This window comes from Nelumbo nucifera, chromosome 4 (genome assembly GCF_055504915.1).
Source record: "Nelumbo nucifera cultivar China Antique chromosome 4, China Antique-T2T, whole genome shotgun sequence".
Classification (NCBI taxonomy): domain Eukaryota; kingdom Viridiplantae; phylum Streptophyta; class Magnoliopsida; order Proteales; family Nelumbonaceae; genus Nelumbo; species Nelumbo nucifera.
Genome location: NC_142652.1, coordinates 19,382,222 through 19,398,688, shown reverse-complemented (window position 1 = coordinate 19,398,688; position 16,467 = coordinate 19,382,222). Strand labels below are relative to the sequence as shown.

The 16,467-nt window shown below is 38.4% G+C and overlaps 1 long non-coding RNA gene across 1 annotated transcript; it reads right to left on the bottom strand.

The window, feature by feature from the left end:
* Nucleotides 1–5,394: 5,394 nt before the first annotated feature.
* On the bottom strand, nucleotides 5,395–13,765 carry LOC104598011 (uncharacterized). The gene is made up of 4 exons (XR_735283.3): nucleotides 13,348–13,765; nucleotides 13,132–13,239; nucleotides 8,398–11,340; nucleotides 5,395–8,302 (listed from the first exon to the last, which is right to left on the bottom strand). It is a non-coding gene; the product is annotated as an uncharacterized LOC104598011 (long non-coding RNA).
* Between the last annotated feature and the right edge of the window lie 2,702 nt (nucleotides 13,766–16,467).

Sequence of the window (16,467 nt, the reverse complement as noted above, 5' to 3'; positions counted from 1 at the left end):
TTACATGACCGTATCCTAAACGAGTTCGGATTGCTGACCAGTGACCACGATACATTGTTGGCCATGTGCATTTTGCCGCGCATATGGAATATTTGTTATACCTTAAAACACTGATATTCTCGATGTATCGTGATCAGCAGATTCAGACTTGTCCTAAACACTCCGGATCTAGTGTGTTTGGACTCCAAGGGAAATTTTTACTCGAGTCCAATTACATTTCGACACGTCATGGGTATTGAGTTTGAGTAAACCTGAAACCCACTGAAATTGATCTTTCTAAAAGCTTTTTTCTTTGTTAAAAAATAAATAAATAAAGGTAAAGCTTTCAACCTTGAATTCAAAAACCTTTCCAGCTTCCATCTCAACCCTCTTTTCAAATCTGAACTCGCTTAGCAGAAATCATCAGCAAGGAATTGTTAGTATGGACAAAATCATATATGTTTAAAAAAAAAAAAAAGAAATTGCAAAAACGGTAAACAGCACAAAAAATTAACCTTTTTTGGACCAAATTGTCCTTTTTTTAAAGTTTCAATGCCACTGTTCATCGTCTACCTCATTCGAACGTAACAGGAATGAGATACCTTCTATTACTTTGTTTTATAAAATAAATTAATAAGCATCATCTTTTCCAAAGAGAAGTAGCGACATATGGAGCAAAGTGGAATTTAGACAAGTAAATGGTTCATGCCCCCGGATTCTCTACTTATCCTACCTTTTGGGATTCAGGATGCTGTTTAGAAGGCTCGAAAAAAAAAAAAAACAAAAACAAAAGATCTTCCATCTCCTGATAAAAAATGTTTTTGGGAGAATTATAGGCACAGTAGGTGTCGGCTCGGAATTGATGCCCGTTCATGGGCGGGCATTTGTACATAAAGTGTGGGTTGTTGCTATTTTAAATGTTTATAACTCTGCAGTGGAAATCAGAAATCTGCATTGGGCCTGTTCGTACTTCTCTGAATGTTTTTTAATAGATAGGGTTCAGAATTTGGAAGTGTTAAAAGTAGACACTAGGAAGGAGGAAATCAGCTTTGGTTACCCTCGTTACGAACACTCTTGGAGTCAGGATGGTGTGTTGCACTGTTGCTCCGAACTATCAATGCTGAGGTTGCTCCAGTTGCCTTTCGTGTTTTCTGTTCAGTTGTTTGCTTTTTCTTCTTTTAAATATATACTAGGAATGACCCCATACTAAGTACAAGGACCATTAATTTGAATTATTTCATTTTTTTTAAATTATTTGTATTAGACATTTAGGTTAAGCTTTTTGTTTGATTTAAGAGACTTACCATGTTTTATCTAGAGAATGACCCCATACTAAGGGGCAATTACAGTATCATTTAATTTGAAATTTATCACTTAACTATAAAAAATTAAATTAGAAAAATTAGCATGGGTCTTACATCTTTGTAATTGACAATCTATTCTGACCTACTTTGTTTGAAAAGTCATTATTAATTTATGTTTTTTTTAACATGATTTAAGAGATTAAATGATGTCTTATTTGTAAGTAGTAACCTGCTTTAATTGGTATTTACTATTTATTTGATAAATTTATGTTTAAAAGCTAAATTAGGTTACACTTCCCCAAAAAGTTAAATCTAGTTTGCAATTAATAAACTATTTCATCTAAAAGAATGAAACCCGAACCATTTGTATTAATTGTTTAGTCATTTTTATGAATTTCACTAATTTTATGTTTATCCATTTAATATTTTGAATATTTTTAAGTTAAATTATTTGTTTAATCATTACTTTTGAAATGGTTGTATTTGAATAAAATTCAGTTACTACCATAACATTTAAAGTGGCCACTTTTTAGGGATTAGGATGCTATGTGTGTGAATTTTAAGAGAGTGAGTTATCACCTTTTTGTGAGTGGATAGGCTTTTTTAAGAGTGAGAGTTTAACATCTTCTAAGATTCTATCTATTGAAATTTTACAATGCCACATGTCTTAAAGGTGGGGATTGTTGCCTCAAGACCTTCCTTTAATATATATGTTATTGGACTCAAAGAGAAAATCCTTTCGAGTCCAAAATGCACTAGATTTGGAGTGTGTCCTAAAGTTAAGTTTTAACCAATCGAGGGCTGACTCATTAGTGTGTTAACTAGTTTGTCCCAGTGTTGATGTGGTAAGTTTTAACCAACTGAAGGCTGGCTCTCAGAATGGCAACGGGGCGGGGCACCCCCTTCTTGTCCCCGCCCCGTAGTTAAGATAATTTGCACTGTCCTTGATGGCGGGGCGGGGCATCCATTCCCCATCGGGGACGGGGAATCCCCAAATTTTCCCCACTCCAAGGCAACTACTTAAAAATTATCTATTTTATGGACAATTTACACATAGGATATAGAAATTTGGGGGTATTTTAGGAATTGAATTATAATATTTTAGGGGTAATTCAAAAATAGAACTATGGGATCATAGGATTTTAAGAATTTAGGGAAAAACTTAGAGATATTTTAAATATCAATATTAAACCTAGAGATATTTTACTAATTTACCTCCGGATTCGGGGCGGGTTCAGGGAATTATATACAAAACCCGTCCCCGATTCAGGGAGAAAATATTTCAACCGTCCCTGTTTAGAGCCGGGGAAGGCGGGGCGGGGCCCCGGTTTTACGGGGGGAATTTCCATCCCTAGCTAGCTCATTGGTGTATTAGTTGGTTTGTTCCAGCATTGATGTAGAATCAATTCCTGCAACCAGCACTTTGGGGGAAAAGGGGTCAGGGGGAAGTTATTAATGGTGCATAGCACTGAATACAAAAGAAAAGAAAAGAAAAGCTAAGTTTGAGACTTTGAGAGTGATTATTCTCACTTTTGAGAAACTCAAAATTTGGAATTATTTTTAGGTGTTTTTTTTTTTTTTTCTGGTGTACGTTACATCATTTTGAAAATATTTATACAACCCCTATTTCAAATAAGTGATTTTCACCAAACGTTTTATGTTCTTATTAGAATAAGCATTTATTTTTCAAATAAGCACTTCCAAACTTAGCTTTCTAGTCAAGAGAATGGAGATCATTCCTACCTATGTCTTTTAAGGAAAATTCCCGATCAGTACCCTGTACTTTGGCTCGAGTGACAATTTGGTCCCCAAACTTTAAAATGCAACAATACAGTATCCAAACTTTCGAAATGTGACAATCTAGTACTTGCCATTAACCAGTCGTTAAGTGGCATGTGAAAAGGTACAAATGCCCTTCATCTAATTTTCTTTATCAACCATCTGCTAAAATTAGAACCAACCGTCAATTTTTTCATCCCTTTTAATTTTTCCCTCTAAGAGATAATCAACCAAATAGCAAACTGAACAAGAATGATGATCTCACTTTTGAATATTTCATCATCTTCGGACCAAAACCAAAGCAATTTCTAGGAGAAAAGTTTCCCTTTAATGGTGATCACACTACTCTCTAGAAGCACATTGCCTTCTTTGACATAAACAAAGATGGTCTCATTTATCTGTGGGAGACCTTCGAAGGTTTCCTTCTTTGTGGTTTTTTATTTTTTATTCTTTGCAGCTATAATCTTTCTTCTCCACCCATCGACCTTCACCCCTTTTGTGAGAGTGGGATAGAAACACCCAAAACACGTATGCAGAAAGACTAAGACCTAGTAAAGCCAACCCATAAATCCTTCAAGTTTCAGATTTTCATGTTTTTGAATAGATCGTAGGGGAATCTACCAACTTCCCCATGAAGGAAAGGTTGTAGTTCTCATCTTCAAATCCTGAGCTCCATCTGGGGTTTCAGAATTAGGATTTTTTATATGATCAAGTGACACCAAGTAGAAGAAAGAAAATCTAAGCAAAAACAAAGATGCTTGAACGTTGCTTGGAGGCTCGTCTTGTTCAACAGATCCATAGAGCTCTTCACCATCGTAAGGTTGCCCTCCTTTGTCTGTTTGTGACTATTATTGTTCTCCAGAACACCATTGGTATCGACAAATCCAAGACCATTAAATGGCAATCACAATGCTCTCTAGAAGCACATTTCCTTATTCGTCATAAATAAAGATGGTGTTCTCAGTTGGCAGTGGAATTCGAAGGATTGTCAACCATTCTACGCAAGAAGGGTTTTGGTGTTTGTGATAGAGAGCTTGGGCTCTATTTCATCTTCTTGAGGAAGAAGATGATGAACAATGTGTTTAATTTTCAAGGGTAATTTTGATATTTTCAAAAGTCTTAAATCGCACATGAGGTCACATGATATACATAACTGACGGTCCATTAACGACATGTATTAGATTGTTGTGTTTTGAAAGTTCTAGTACTGGATTCTCGCATTTTAAAGTTCGGGGACCAAATTGTCACTCGAGCCAAAGTACAGGGTACTAATAAGGAATTTTCCCTTTTCTTTTCAACATGGAAATAATGAATCGGATAAGAGATGTGTCAGGTCACAGATAGGGGTGTCAATTGGACTGGGTTTGGTCCAACCCGATCCAGTCCAATGTGAATCCATTATAAATGGACCAGGTCCAATCCAATCCAATGAATATTTTGGACCGATCCAATTCAATGTCTAGACCGTCTGATCTATTCAAATTCATTTTCGATTTAGATTGATTTCAACCCAAACCCAGTCCATTGACACATATATTCTTATCTTATATCAATGGACCAGATATTGGCTTAATTCAACCCTATCCAATATAAATTTGTTATAGATGGACCGGGTTCAATCCAATATAATAAATATTTTAGACCGAATTGATCCAACCCAATATGTTTTATTGGTCCGTTGAATCCGTCCAAATTGACTTTGGAATGGATGGGGTCCAATCCAAAACCGGTCCATTGTCACCCTTAGTCACAAATATCAATCGAGTAGAGAAAATCAACTCCAAATCAGCACCACTGACCACTCACCATTGATGATAAAATACTAGGGCTCTGTTTGGTTTGTGGGAATAGGAGTCCAGAATTAGAATCGAAATGGACCAACTATTTAGTTGGGCGAAATTGAAATCCCATTTGAGGGAATGACCATTCCTTGTTCCTCCCTTGGGAATGAAATCCCATTTCTACTGATTCTAATTCCATTCCCAATCCTGTCTGAACCAAACAGACTATGGTAATATAGACCATTCTGATTCTGATTCCGATTCCGATCAACCCAATGATTTGTGTCTTGGGTGTTTGATCGCAGAACCAGAGAGAAAATAATGATTTCTGAGAAGCCCTTATTCGAAACTGGTTGTTGATGATGGATATATTTTGAATCATGATTTTGAAAATCAGATCGGACCGGACAGTCAGACCAGTTGACCTAAAAACCAGTCATGGCTCCAGTTTGGTGTTGGACCCCAAAATCATGTGACCGAGATTCAGACCGGATGGTTGGACCATTTGACTCAGAAACCATAGCCAAAGCAATTCCGTTTTTTTTTTTTTGGGTAATCAAAGAGAACCTACCTCTATTCAAACCATTAAAAAGGAAATCAGGGGAGGAAGAGTCTAAACTCAACTCTCGCAAAGCACGCTTGGCTAGAGTGTCCGCCAAGGAGTTACAAGATCTCGGAATGTGATGAAAACTAATAGATTCAAAAGATGTTACAAAGATTTTAATGTCATCCACCAGAGCATTTAGTGGAGAGAAACAGGTTGAAACCGCTGAGTTAATAGCCGATTGGATGTCATTTATCACCTCCAGCGAATCTGCTTCAAAAATCACCTTTATTGGTCCAAACATTGAGGCCTCCATGCAGCCCAACCGTAAGACCAAGGCTTCTGCCATCTTCACCGAGGCACCGAGGTACTTGGATAATCTACCTGTCAGAATGCTGCCCTCTGAATCCCTCATTATACAAGCAATACCAGAGTGGCAGCTGCTAGCTGTGAAGCTTGCATCTACATTAACCTTTATCCACCCCGGGGGGGGGGGGGAGGGGACCATCCTCTTTGCTGTTCAATATTTGAAGCTGGGTCTAGAGGAACTAGTCGACTAACAGAGGTCGATCTGAGCTCTAAAATGAAACTCCAACTCTTCACAGCTACTTGACTCGGGGTGGTGATTGTACCATTGAATATCAGCCCATTACGAGCTTTCCAAATCTCCTAGTAGAAAACCGAAAAGGCCTGTAATCAATCTTGGTTATTTGGCATTTCATGCTGCTGGGCCAGCAACTCAGCAAAACAATCTGAGAAAGAGTCGTGATCCATCCCCTCTGTACGCACTGCAAGGTTGCTAGCAAACCAAACAGCCTTCGCAAAATGACATTTGAGTAGTACATGGGCAACCGATTCAATCCTCCTCTCCTCTCCACAGCGGGGGCACAGAACAGAAATCCTCATCCCTTTCTTGGCCAATAGCTGGTGAACTGCAAGAGCATTGGAGATAGCTCGCCACAAAAAAATTTTAATTTTTGGGGGGGATTTAGAATTCCAAACCTTCTTCCATTCTGCAGGCGGCATCTGAGGATACTTATCATTTCTATTAGAGGATTCAGCATGAGATGGCCTTTGAGAGGATAACTTTGCAACATAATAGCCACTTTTGACAGAATATTCCCCATCCTTAGAAAATTTCCATATCAATCTGTCCTCTGATTCATGTAAGCCAATAGGAATCTTCTTTATAGCAACAACTTCCTCCGGAGAGAAGAGACGGTGAAGGGCTGTGATATTCCACCTCTGATTCATGTAAACCATGCTTTGAATCGCAAGAAGCCTTTGTTAGAGATGCTGCCGAAGAGAAATAGCCTTCGGAGAGACAGAGAGATAATTTGTTCAGTTGAAAAAACCTAGACTGGGGTCCCGAGTTATTTACCTTCAATCAATTTTGAGCCGGTTTGTGGATTCATAGGTTTTGGTTTGTCCATTTCAATCGGCTAATTATATTGGATCATAAAATGTGGACTTGTCCAACCCAATACAACACTTTGGACCATCCAACCAATTTAGATTTGATTTGGATGAAGTCAATCCAAATCCGGTTCATTGACGCCGTTTCTTTTAGGTCCGGCCCTATTGATCCATAACCAAAGTCCTATCCCAATTGTACAAGTGGCATGATGCTAGAATGACCAACAAAGCCTGCCCTTCAGAGCGCGGTAAATGAACTGAGCAGTCTGAACTAGTTCGACTGTAGTCAAGCCTGGGCACCATTTCAGGCTTGCAATTTGGCTCATTTTGCTAAATAAGACTGAGCCCATTCCACTTAAAACTTGTATCATATATGTTATAAACGTAATATCGAATAATTATTAATTAAATTCTTTTTTTTTCTATTACAAAATATTATGGGTCCTCAATTCTGGGCTCTATGGGGTTTTGAACGAAGTAGCATTGATAAATACGGTTAATCCCAAGAACAATTGGCTTTAGAAAATGGTTGGTAAAATAGGATTTTTGACACGACTGATCCCATGTTAAAAAATAAATTGATTAGACCGAGTTGTAAGGTGAGCCTACTCGAGCCTTTAATGAAATTATCCAAATTTGTGAGAAGAAAACAGAAATACAGCATTTTGGGTCCATTTGGTTAGTGGGAATAAGGGTTTCGAATAGGAACCATTCTGATTCCAACCATTGGTTTGGTTGGACAGAATTGGAATCTCATTCTCATTTCTGGTGGAGTGATATTTTTTCATTTGAGAGAATGATCATTTCCTCTCCCTCCTTTGGGAATGAGAATCCATTCTTACTGATTTTAATTCTGATTCCGATTTCCATCTGAACCAAACAGGGAGGGGGAATGAATCATTAATAGATTTCAAGTCTGATCTAATCTATGAATGAAACAGACCCTTAGGCCATGTTCTTTTTTTGGAAACACATTTAACTGGGTAAGTGCATTTATCCATGTTCTTTTTTGTTTGATTTACCCAGGTAAATGAAGTTTCTTATTTTCCCATGTTCTTTTGCAACACCCACTTTCCTGGGTAAATTGCCATTTTTTTCATCTCTTTCCAATTTTACCCTTTGGAGATGGATTTGAAAACCATGTCACAAAGTCTTAAACGCCCCTAAAATTTTTGGAAATAAACCATGCTGCCTCTTCTTTTAAACCCAATTTGAGCCTAATTCAAGTTTTTTCCTCTGGAACGATAGAAGAAAACACCATCTGCCATTATTTTGGGCTCAAATTTTGGGCATTTAAGACTGTTGTCATAGTTTCTAGTTTTCTTCCTTCGTCGTCTTCCCTTCTCTTTCTCAATCCTAACTGTGAGATTACCAGTTTGCGGTGATTCCACCAAACTAGAGCTCTCAACTAATGCTGCAGACTTCGACACTGAAGATGATGATAACAAGAGTGCTTCTTTTTGAGGTTCTGACACATTGATAGTCCTTTCTTGGTTACCCTGCTTCAGTTTTGTATGTGAAGCAATTGGTCCCTGTTCTGCACTTGGACAATCAGAATATATACCAATAAACGCCATATCTATGGTTTCATTACCTGCTGGTATGTCCTTGACCTTGTCCATGATCACAGACAGCTTTGGGTGTCAATTTTTACAAATCTAACACATATTATCGTCCATCAGTCCACATCTTAAGTCTTGCAAATACAGATAAACTTTGCTTGAGATGCTCCACAGCCTTGTTTTCTTACTCTCTTGCAATGTATTTATTCTTTCTCTCAGGTTGACATTTTTGATTGCTGAGATTTGCTTGCTGATCGTCAACTATCAAGCAAACTCATACAGCCCAGCTTTTCTAATCAAATATTCTTGAAGTCCTGAAGTCGTCAAGCTAGGCTTAACCACCTTCTCTGTCTCTGGCCAGAAATCTGTACATTCTACCATTGATCTCTATAGTACTACAACCAGCAACTTTACTAATCCCTGCTTCTTTCATCATTCTTCTCCAGTTATCTGCTTCTTTCTATCTACCATTCAATGCAAACATGTTAGACGGCACCATGTACTCTCCATCGCTCAGACAACTGGCCTTGTCGATGATATGCTTTGATACAGTTTCTGCTAATTCAGCATCCCCATGAACCAGACAAAAAGCAAATGGTGTAGAACGACAATTTAAAACTATAAAAAGGACGTCATTTTTCTTCACTTAAATGGTGCTCATTTTAAGGAAAAACCAAGCACTAAAACCTAATTGATCAACCAAAACCCACTACAAGAGGAAGGAAGATGGAAAATTAAAGGCAATGGAAATAGTGATTTTTAATTAAGGGTTTTCTTCTCTTGTTCACATGCTTGAGCAGTGTTTTAGAAACTGGATAAATGCAACCAAACTCACATGGTGAGGCCAAGATTGGATTGGTCAAACATATTTGCATTACAATTGTAATATGGTTGCAATTAAAAGTTTGTAGAATATGACAATATAAAGAAAAAAATGCAGCAATGAACTAGAAGGAAAAATAGGAATTAATACTAATTATAAGAATCATTTGGGTTCATTGTCAATTCTATATATATTGGATAGAAACTCCTACTATGCAGTTTGCACTCATCAAAAGGAACTATTATATGGTTAAATATTATGGTTAGTTGTGGAAATCAATTCTCTCTTTATTGCAGATCAAGCTCAGTTTAGTGTACTTGGGTTTGATTTTCACGCCCTCTATTTTTACTATAAAATTTTCATGCTAAGAATTTAATTAATAGGACGGTTGGTTCATGTCCTATCAAAAGTTACAATTCTCTTAAAAGTAATGGTTCAGAATGGACCCATCAAACATTCAACAAAAACCTAGTTGAAACCGGTCCAACCCATGGTCTATCCTAGTATTTAAAGACATTTTAACTAAGACACACCCACACCCATTTGCTTCATTTTCCAACCCATGGTCTATCCTAGTGTTAAAAGACATTTTAACTAAGACACACCCACACCCATTTGCTTCATTTGAACTGTATCAAAGCATCCCCACGAACCATGAACTGTATCAAAGCATCCCATTCCAATCTGAATGGGATGTTCCCACCTCATCCCTTAATATAGTGCCCAAAAGGATAAATAGCCATTTTTCATCTAGCTAATTATCATTTGGCAGTTTCCTTCTACCATACAGTTAAAATTCAAAGAGTAACTCAACTACTTCTCCAGACAAGCACCAATGAGCAATTCAACCTAAGACCCCAGAGAAGAAGAGGCATCTGAACTCCATTGAAACTACCATCTCCAATCAAGGTGGAAGGAACAAGGATGATCTCTACTTCCTACCTGTGAAAGCACCTCAGACATTGGAGGGACCTGGATGCCTCGATCAAGCAACCCTCAAAATCATGATTGATTTCCCTGAAAAATGAAGTGTTTGCTCCTGCACCAGAACCTGCTGATGGACTAAAGTGGAGGATGACCATTGGCAATGAGTTAATTGCTTTTAATGAGTTGAAACCTTCCAAAACACCATTATTTGCAAAAAGAAAGAAAGCTTCCTTGGGCAGAGATCATCCTGCAGAGATCCTCTTTGCAGGTGGTAATGATTCTCCTAAAGTTTAAACTAAATTCCCATTTCTCACATAGACACATAACAAGAATCTCCAAAATATGGAATAGTAATTGACTGGGAAACATATATCTTTTACAAGCTATTTGGATTATGGGAAAAAGATTTTCTGTAACTATACTAGGAAAATCTTTTTAATTAAAGGTTGATATTCTTGCCTCACTGGTTTTGCAAAATCCAATCAGTTTGCAGTGCATTGATCTCGGATTTGGGAGCTTCAATACAAGTTTATATTTCATAAAATACAACTTCAAATGATAACAGCAAAACTAATAGAAGGCTAACAGCAACCTACTAATTCACTTAGGGATAAGACTACCCAGCAAAGGCTGCCTTGTTTCAGCTCCCTACTTTTCTTGCTACAGATACTACAGATGGACATCAATAAACTTGACATGATAAAATGAGATAAGAATGGAATGCCCTGTGAAGACACATGATCTTTTCCCAAAGTGTTGGCCTTAGAAAGTTGATTCTGCGTAAATCTGGTTATATTTAAACTAGTAGCTTTGTCATGTGAAATTATCAAAGGAATAGCATCTAGACCTAGGGTATTTTTCAAGTAGTCCACTTAACCATACAAAGGATTGGAGAACCACCAGAATGCAATCATGGCAGATATCCACAACATCCATTCGTAAAATCTGCACTTATGTTATGCAGTACAGTTTTCAAGAGATTTTTGCAAGTCAAATAACATTTGGTCTAATCACAGGGTTTCAAATTGAACTAGAAACCTGGTACAAGCCTACCAGGATTCTTCTCCCTTGAAGGTATATATGTGGTGTGCTTCCTTCACATCTGGTAAAGATGTCTTGTTCTCCCCTTGACAATGAAAATAAACTGTTGGTTTGGCATCTAACCATTCATGCGCTTGAAAATTTTGAATGGACTTGAGCGTAACAGTTCCAGATGAAAAGGCTCCTGCAAAGAAACACACCACCATTCAAGTCTTTAGAAAAGACAATAAATCCACTGTTTATCCATAGAGCATTTGAGTACAGAGTAGACTACCTCATATGGTCATACCACATACAGAACCAATAAAATCAGCAACACCATTTAATTTCAGCCACAAAGAACTGTAAATTTATCTTCATGTTTAGTTTATTCAGGAGACTAACAACTTGGGCACTAGCATGAAGTTGATAAGAGTTAACTTTTGAATTTGTAATCCTATGGAGATGTGGCATGAGGAACACACATATAAGAAAATCTATGAAGGAATATAGCTTGGCAGCACTAAGGTGGAGGGCTGAGAGCACACCAGTTCAAACAACAAAATTAATTAAAAAAAGACAAGTTAATTAGATCACACTGTCAATACAATAAAGAAACTGGAATATTATAACAGGATTGCAACCTTTGGTGTTTATTCTATTATTCTTATTTTGATGCAAACAGATAAATCACATATGTACAGCTTTTGTGTGCTACATGGCAAGCCATTAAAGAATGGGAACTTGTCAGTTTGACATGTTTGCCACAAGATGTGTAAGTGCTATTTCCAATTCTATTTCTTTAATGTTTTAGTTCATCATACATGCAATCAGACTTCATGTGAGACTAGAATATTGCAAGATTAAACACAAAAGATGCCAATATCAATATTAATGGTGTTCATGGTTCAGTTTGGGGAAGATTTCAGACCAAACCAGTAAATTATCAAACAATATTCCATGAGTTCTTGTAAAATTGTCTCATGTTTTTTGAGAATGTAAATTCTGAGTGTTAATGCCATCAACATGGGTTTTGAAAATGACCTTATTAGCTTCTCAAAATATGGTAATCAGCAGGCCAACTTTTTTATTTAAATTCTTACTGTTTTTTTTTATCAGTAAAATTCTTACTGTTATTTCTTCCACCATAGTTCACCAAGCCAACTTTGATGCATAAAGGCTTGGAGGTTAGGCATATCTCAGTTCCCTAACTCCCCATGGTGACAGGGGAGCAGCTCCTAATTCTTAGAGCATTACCTGTAAGACCACCATGGGTTTCTAGCGCAGGATCGAAGTGTGGCTTTGAGATAGAGGAGAATTTAGGAGGGCATGTGTGGCTTTGATATTTAGCCAAATGCACTCAAATCTATTCAAGAAGAAGCTAATTTCTCCATTCCTGGCTTCTTAGGAATAACAGGTATTTCTTTGAATTTGTAATACAACTGCTGCCAAGAGGCTTACAAGATGTTTATGTAGTTTCCAAAGAGAAAACATTGAAAAATTTCACCTACGTCTCCACTCTAATTGGGCTGTAACTTGGATGCAGAAAACCAAATCCTGGTTTGGTTTGGTTTTCTTGGATGCAAAAAACCAAAACCAAACTAGAGTTTAGTACCAAAGTACCAGTTTATTGGCATTAAATGTCTCTGAATTTGGAAAATCTGTGTGTTGATGCAGCCATGTACTTGCAGCCTATGCATTATCAGTGCAAAACTTGAGAGAAAGTGGTTATGATTTATGCCTATGAATCAAATAGCATGCGAACTTCCATCAGTGAACTCAGTTCAATCCAGATAGTAGGTTGGGCTATCTAAGCCAATTTTATCAATCAATTCTTTCATTAAAAAAAAAAAGATATTTATTTTTTCAGCCTAATCAAAATCCATTAGAAGATATTGAATACTGAATGAAGAAGCCATCAGAATTGGATGCAAATTTCATGAAATAGAAAACAAGACAATGTCATCTGGAAATTCAAAATTAATCAACTACTTACAGTGATTCACTGAGTAGATCTTCTACAACAAGAATTATTTCTGTTCTGATTCTGAAAACTCTAGGTATCACAGTTGATTAAAAAACCAAAATACTAGATCCAAGAAATCTGGAAACAAAAAATCAAAATAAAAAGGAAATCAATAAAATAATAATAAAAGAGAAACAGCAACTGGGATGATCAGTGACGGCAAGTGAAAAACAGAGGAAAAATGACCAGTGACGGCAACTAGACGGAGCGGCGACAACAACTGGGATGATCAATGGTGCCGGCAACAGATGGAGGACGGCGACGGCAACTCTTCAGCATTTTTGATGACTTGATGTAGCAGCAGCGAAGGCAGAGAAGCAGAACTCCGAGATACGTAGAGGTGATTTTCGGATAAGAAACGCAGAGAAGCAGAACTCAGAGATACACAGAGGTGATTTTCGGAGGAGAGACTCAGAGATATGCAGAGAACTCAAAGACACACATTAGCGATAGAAGAAAAGCAGAACTCAGCATTCTCTGTCTGAAAGAAATAATGGCATAGAAGAAGAAAGGAGTGAAGGAGAAACGCGGTTGGTGATTTTCGGAGAAGTAGAACGAAGTGAAGGAGGGAAACACAGGTGATTTTTCGGAGAGGTAGAGTCTCGAACTTTTATATCTCTTGAGGGCAATATCGAGATTTTCTATTTTTATCTGCTTACCCTCCACTCGGGAAATCAACTTACCCAAGTCTCGCAAGGGTATCATTTACCCGGGGAAGTGGTAAGTTCCATAAAATTTTGAAATCCGAACACAGGTAAATTGGTCAATGGGATTCAACTTTCCCCCTTCACTTCAGGGAAAACGAACATAGCCTTAATCTTTTTCCACATCCTAAAACTCAAATCATTAACAAATCGGGGATAAGTAACATTACTTAGCCAAACTCAATCTGAATGGGACTGAGTCTTGGTAAATAAAGAGATTGAGGAATCATAGATTCATGCATGAATGTTCATATTAACAATTTTAGACCAAAATTATTATACAACCAATGCAATATATTTATATCTATATTAAGCTGAAATGTATACTTAAGAAGGCCTCCTCATGAGGGAAATGGAATATAACAGTATTTTTTTTGTCTTTTTTTCATAGAAGTTATAAGAATGCCATTCTCTATCAATTCTCTCTCTTTTGTTTTTTTTAATTACAAGAATGCCATTCTCTCTTACCAATTCTCTCTCTTTCTTGCTTTTTTTTCTTTCAAATTATAAGAATGTCACTCTCTCTCCTACCAATTCTCTCTCTCTCTCTTACAAATTACAAGAATGCCATCTCTCTCTCTCTCCTGCCATCTCCCTCTCTCATTTTAAATTACAAGAATGCCACTCTCTCTCTCCAACTGAGGGAGACCTTAGCTCGGCATCTCGGCTGCTAGGGGACCTGCAATCAATGGTAGTTGAGTTCGAGTCGAGCCGAGCTCGAACTTCTGAGCTCAAGCTTAAGTCTCTAATTCGAATCGAGCTCGAGCTAGACGACACCTCGACCACTGAGGGAGACCTCAGCTCAACACATTGTCAACTGAGGGAGACCTTAGCTCGACACCTCGCCTGTTAGGGAAACCTCAGCTCGACACTTCAACAACTGAGGGAGACCTCGGTTTGGCACATCGACAATTGAGGGAGACCTCGGCTCGGCACCTCGATTGTTTGAGTGACTTGCAATCAAAGGCAGCCGAGCTCAAACTTCTGAGCTTTTGACTCGAAACGAGCTCGAGCTCAAGTCTCTAATTCGAATCGAGCTCGAGCTTGATAGTTTATGAGCAAGCCCCTGCAACCCAGGCCCCCCTCCACTAGTAAATATATTAAGTTGAAATGTGTACCTAAGAAGGCATGAGGATGAGGGAAATGGAATCTAACAATATTTTTTGCCTTTTTTCATAGAATTTACAAGAATGCCAATCTCAACCAACTCTCTCTTTTGCCTTTTTTTTTCTTTCAAATTACAAGAATGGCACACTCTCTCCTACCAACTCTCTCTTTCTCTTTTTCTTACAAATTACAAGAGTGCCATCTCTCACTCTCTCATAAATTACAAGAATGCCACTGAGGGAGACCTCAACTCGGCATCTCGGCTACTAGGGAACCTGCAATCAAAGGTAGTTGAGTTCGAATCGAGCCGAGCTCGAACTTCTGAACTTCAGCTTGGCACCTTGGTCACTGAGGGAGATCTCAGCTCAACACCTCGACAATTGAGGGAGACCTCCGCTCGACACCTTGTCAACTAAGGGAGACCTTAGCTCGACACCTCGCGTGCTAGGGAAACCTTACCTCGACACTTCAACAACTAAGGGAGACCTCGATTTGGCACCTCGGCAATTGAGGGAGACCTTAGCTCGGCACCTCGGCTGCTTGAGAGACCTGCAATCAAGGTAGCCGAGCTTGAACTTCCAAGCTTGAGCTCGAGTTCAAGTCTCTAATTCGAATCGAGCTCGAGCCTGATAGTTTATGAGCGAGCCCTGCAACACAGGGCCCCCTCCGCTAGTAAATATATTAAGCTGAAATGTATACGTAAGAAGGCTTGAGGATGAGGCAAATGGAATCTAACAGTGTTTTTTGCCTATTTTTCATAGAAATTACAAGAATACCACTCTCTACCAATTCTCTCTTTTGCTTTTTTTTTCCTTTCAAATTATAAGAATGCCACTCTCTCCTATCAACTCTCTCTCTTGCTTTTTTTTCATTCAAATTACAAAAATTCCATCTCTCTCTCCTTATAAATTACAAGAATGCCACTCTCTTTCCAACTGAGGGAGACCTTAACTCGGCATCTTGGCTACTAGGGGACCTGCAATCAAAGGTAGTCGAGTTCGAGCTGAGCAGAGCTCGAACTTCTGAGTTCAAGCTCAAGTCTCTAATTCGAATTGAGCTTGATCTAGACGACACCTCGACCACTGAGGGAGACCTCAGCTTAGCACCTCGGTCACTGAGGGAGATCTTGACTCAGCACCTCGACAACTGAGGGAAACCTCAGCTCAGCACCTTGTCAACTAAGGGAGACCTTAGCTCGACACCTTGCCTGTTAGGAAAACCTCAGCTCGACATTTCAACAGCTAAGGGAGACCTTGATTTGACACCTCAGTAATTGAGGGAGACCTCGACTCGACACCTTAGTTGCTTGAGAGACTTGCAATCAGAGGTAGCCGAGTTCGAACTTCTGAGCTTTTGACTCAAGCCAAGCTCGAGCTCGAGCTCGAGCTCAAGTCTCTAATTCGAATCGAACTTGAGATAGACGACACTTCAACTACTGAGGGAGACCTCGGCTCGGCACCTCGATCACTGAGGGAGATCTCGGTTCAGCACCTTG